The sequence below is a fragment of the Scylla paramamosain genome, chromosome 19 (genome assembly GCF_035594125.1).
Source record: "Scylla paramamosain isolate STU-SP2022 chromosome 19, ASM3559412v1, whole genome shotgun sequence".
NCBI classification, from domain to species: Eukaryota; Metazoa; Arthropoda; class Malacostraca; order Decapoda; family Portunidae; genus Scylla; species Scylla paramamosain.
In genome coordinates, this window is record NC_087169.1 from 16,183,642 (window position 1) to 16,188,641 (window position 5,000).

At 41.9% G+C, this 5,000-nt stretch overlaps 1 protein-coding gene across 1 annotated transcript in view; it reads right to left on the reverse strand.

Annotated features, from left to right (window-relative positions):
* Window positions 1-5,000, reverse strand: part of LOC135109742 (MAP kinase-activating death domain protein-like) — a 71,382-nt gene that overhangs the window by 61,332 nt on the left and 5,050 nt on the right. Inside the window, 1 exon segment of the mRNA XM_064021321.1 lies at window positions 4,741-5,000. This exon segment is cut by the window's right edge and continues 41 nt beyond it. The gene's annotated coding sequence lies outside the window, so the exon portion shown is untranslated.

Genomic DNA, 5,000 nt, shown 5'->3' on the forward strand with positions numbered 1-5,000 from the left:
CTGGAGAACCTTCTTCTCTCTCTCTCTCTCTCTCTCTCTCTCTGTCTCTCTCTCTCTCTCTCTCTCTCTCTCTCTCTCTCTCTCTCTCTCTCTCTCTCTCTCTCTCTTTAATCTAACTTTATCAAGCTTCAACCCATTACTTCTTGTTCTATCCTGATTACTTTGTTTTAGGTCACCAGTGTTATATCTCCGACACCACTTCGGGACCGCTACCAGATCCCCTCTTAATTTTGTTCTATCCTGATTACTGACCCTGAGAACTTTACTTGTATCACCCTTGTTATACCGCCTATATCACTTCAAGATCTCTAACATTCCCTCGTAACTTCATCTTTTCACTTAATCAAGCTTGAACCTCTTATCTTTTGTCCTATCCTGATTACTGAACCTGAGAATATTGCTTGTCGCCCTTGGTTGTATCCCCTGTACATTCTAATCTAACTCCATCAAGCTTGAACCCCTTATTTATTGTCCTATCTTGATTATTGAACCTGAGAATATTGCTTGTCACCCTTGTTATATCCCTAAAGACCTCTCACTCACTCTCCCAGGCTACCTCAAGGGCCTCAAGTGTTCCCCAGGCAGTAAGTCAGAAGCAGACACCCTGCCGTGCGTCCCACCTGGCGCTCCAAATCAAGCCTTAATCCTCGTGTCCATCATATAAATGTTTCCCGTGTTTTCCGCCTGTCATGTAAGCGTCCTCTCTCTCTCTCTCTCTCTCTCTCTCTCTCTCTCTCTCTCTCTCTCTCTCTCTCTCCCTCTCTCTCTCTCTCTCTCTCTCTCACTCAATTTCACATGCAATTGATTTCCCTTCAACCTGTAGCCTGCCGCTGGCCTGTAAACCTCTGTCTGACCTTCTGCAGGACGCGGGGACCTACCACTAACCTCTCTCTCTCTCTCTCTCTCTCTCTCTCTCTCTCTCTCTCTCTCTCTCTCTCTCTCTCTCTCTCTCTCTCTCTCTCTCTCTCTCTCTCTTTAAAAGCCGGCGAACTAGGAAATGATAAAGTCAGGTCTATCTCACCGCTTCCCCAGAGAGAGAGAGAGAGAGAGAGAGAGAGAGAGAGGTGATGTAGGGAAAGGGAAGAGAAATAAAGACAAAAGAAATAAAAGAAAGAAATGAAAGGAATTAAAAACTAGAATTAGAAAAAAATATATATTTCTTACTACTTTGTCATTTCCTTTTTATTTATTTTTTTCAAGGTAATTTCCATCCGCCCGTCATAATTTCCTAAGAGAGAGAGAGAGAGAGAGAGAGAGAGAGAGAGAGTGAGAGAGAGAGAGAGAGAGAGAGAGAGAGAGAGAGAGAGAGTCATTCGTCCTCATATCATCTAACACAAAAACAATCTTACTATTTAACAAAAGAAGCTAAGAAACACAAATCTAATCAACTTTTTATCTAATATGAGAAGATGGGGAGCGCGAAGCATGTGTAGAGATGACCTTGGAACGTTCAGGTGTGTGGAGCATCTGTTTTCTCCACTTTCATCTCACGCAGGTCTCATCACCAACATCCAGCCTCTCCACCTGCTCATACTTCCGTATTCCTAAACACTTCAGGCTCTCTCCTCTGATCTCGCTAACTGCATGCCTCCCCACCCCTTAACGCGGCATCTTTGCAAAGGGCTTTGTGCTCTCTCTCATCTGTCCACTTCCTTAATGCAAGAATTAAACAGTTTTTTGCTCTTTCATCCTTTTTAGAGGTAAGCTCTGGAACTTCCTCACTGCTTCTGTATTTCTTTTTTTCCTGTGTTTGACGAGAACTGTTTCAAGAGGGAGGTTTCGTTCTTCCATCTGCCCATCTCCCTAATGCAAGAGTTAACTAATATTCTTAGTCTTTCACCCGTTTTACTGATAAACTCTTGAACTCTCTGCATGTTTCTGCATGAACTATTTCAAGAGGGAGGTTTCGAGACACTTATGGTAAAATTTGGATAACCCTTTTGACTACATTCTTTGGGGACTAAGATCTTCAGTGGGCCTTTTTTTATAACCATTTTGCTCCCCTAGGCCTGAGTCGCCTCTTACATAAGTACTATTACAAAGTACTACTTAAAAGGCCACAGGCACGATTCCTTGGGTTCTAATAACGTTTTCTCCCAATGATGATGCAGGATGTTTGTTAAATTATCACTGGCATGACGAAAACCCATTAAAAAAACCGTAAAGTCTCTGACATATATTTACAAAGCCACAAAGATGATTACTTGAGCCCTCACAGTGTTTTCTCCTAGTGACGACGCGGAATGCTTACTGAACGATCACACGCGAAATTAAAATACAATATAAACAATTTTGGATTACGATACAAGCATCCTGAGAGAGAGAGAGAGAGAGAGAGAGAGAGAGAGAGAGAGAGAGAGAGAGAGAGAGAGAGATCCCTCACCCCCAGTCAAGCACCTTCCAGCCTTCCCTCCAGCCTTCTCCCGTCCTGAGGCAGCCGGCCAGCAGAATGACGTCAGTCTGCCCCCCGCCAGCCAGCCAGCCCGCCTCTGTGTCGTCTGTGCGCCAACACCACCATTCTTTACTCATTTATTTCTATACCTTATTTTTATCGTTGTTTTAGTTCTAGGTATTTATTTACGTAGACTTTTTTCTTAAGATTATTTCGCCTTTTATTATTATTATTATTATTATTATTATTATTATTATTATTATTATGTACGAGGGATTCTGTCCAAGGACTACAAAAAGGTAAAAAAAAAAAAAGAAAGAAAAGAAAAAGACAAATTGAAGATACCAATCCTTTAAAGTAAAGCCAAAAGGGTTATACAAAATTAGAGAGGTGTTTTTTATATTCTATTTTGTATGGAGGAGTGAAATCCGTAAATGGACCGAGATTCTCACTGTTGTTTGGTTAGGTTAGTTTAGCTTATGTTAGGTTACGTTAGGTTAGGTTAGGTTCGGTTAGATTAGATTAGATTAGATTAGGTTAGGTTTGGTTAGGTTAGATAAGATTAGGTTGAATTAGGTTAGGTTAGGTTAAGTTAGGTTAGGTTATGTTTAGTTAGGTTAGGTTTGGTTAGGTTAGATTAGGTTAGGTTGAGATAGGTTAGGTTAAGTTAGGTTAGATTAGGTTAGGTTTGGTTAGGTTAGATTAGGTTAGGTTAGGTTAGGTTAGGTTAGGTTAGGTTAGGTTTGATTAGGTTAGATTAAGTTAGGTTAGGTTTGGTTAGGTTAGATTAGGTTAGGTTAAGTTACGTTAGGTTAGGTTAGCTTAGGTTAGGTTAGGTTAGGTTAAGTTTGGTTAAATCAAGTTTAGGATTCTCGCTGAAAACGTTCCTACATCTGCACCGCGTCAGTCATGTTGTCAGGAACTAGTCTCCTGTAACAGCGGCTTAAAGTGGAAGATGGAGGCCGTGTGTGTGTGTGTGTGTGTGTGTGTGTGTGTGTGTGTGTGTGTGTGTGTGTGTGTGTGTGTGTGTGTGTGTGTCTGGCGGCCGTGCACGGAAGGCATTACTTTAGTCTTACTCGAAGCAGGTCACGGCAAAACATTCAAGCGACCGAGGTAACACGACTCTACGGCCTGACCTCTTCACTTATCTGCCATTCCATTGATATGTACGTGTGTGTGTGTGTGTGTGTGTGTGTGTGTGTGTGTGTGTGTGTGTGTGTGTGTGTGTGTGTGTGTGTAAGTGTTGTGTCAGGAAACAGTACGTATTATCACGCTTTTATAATTGTTTTCCTCAGCACGAACCTAAACTCAGGAGATCACACAAAAATTGAACTTTTTATCCACCGTCTGGTATTTCAAACAAGCAGAAAGGTTAGATAATTGCTTTCCATTCTTCGATCATTCCTCAAACCACCGCAAACAGTACATGCTATTAATTTTTTTGCTATTACTTACTCATCATGGATCTTATGTCATGAAGTCACACATCTAACCTTTATACACCGTTTGGGATTTCAAACAAGCAAGAACACTGGATAACTCATTTTCATCCCTCAATCATTTCTAAAACACATACATGAGGAGATAAAAGGAAAAAAATAAACTATACCCTACATAGGCCTAAACTAATGAAACCACACAATAATCTATTTCTATGCACCTGCTGGCATTTCACACACGCAGGGAAATCAGATTATTACTTTTCATCCCTCGATAATTTATAAAACCACGCACAGAAAGAAAGAAAGAAGAACAAAGACTATACCTTACACACACCTAACACGGGAAACCACACCTAATGTATCATATCTCTATATACACCGTTTGGGATTTCAAACACGCAAGAATATTAGATTATTACTTTCCACTCCCAGTCCTCAATCACTTCTAAAAACCACACATAGGAATAAAAACTTAGAGAAACTCAGGAAATCATGCAATAATTTAACTCTTTGTGCGCGATATTTGAAACACGTATGAATGCTATCAGATCACTGCTCTCCACTCCTCGATCGTCTCTAAAACCACTCATACACAAAGAAAATGCAGGAAGAAAACACAATAACTTACAGAAATTCAGGAAAACACTCGACAAGCTAACCCTTCATGCACGCAGGAACATTAGATCACTGCTTTCCATTCAACCACTTCTAAGACCCCACATAGGAAGAAAGACATACCTTACCTTAGACTTAAAATCAGGAAACCACATAAAAATCTGATTCTGTTCACTGTCTGGCATTTGAAACACACATGAATATTCTTAGATGACTGCTGTCCATTAGTCAACCACTTCTAAAACCCCACACACACAAAGATACAAGAACAAAAAACGCACACTAACTCACTTGTCTCATACGGGAGGGCGCTGGGTGGAGGTCGGCGCGGTGGCGGTGGTCAGAGGGCCACTACTGAGGGCCACTGAGGGTCTAGACTAGAGGCCGCTGCAGTGGGCCGCTCCTGACAACCGTTCTAGTGCCGAGCCTCGCCCTCCAAGCGATGCCGCCTCAGCGCTGGGTGGCACGCGCTGTTGCCGCTCCCGTGCTCGCTCCTGTTGTCTTGGGTTGTGGTGGTGGTGGTGTATGGTGTCTCTTAGTCGTCCGGTGCG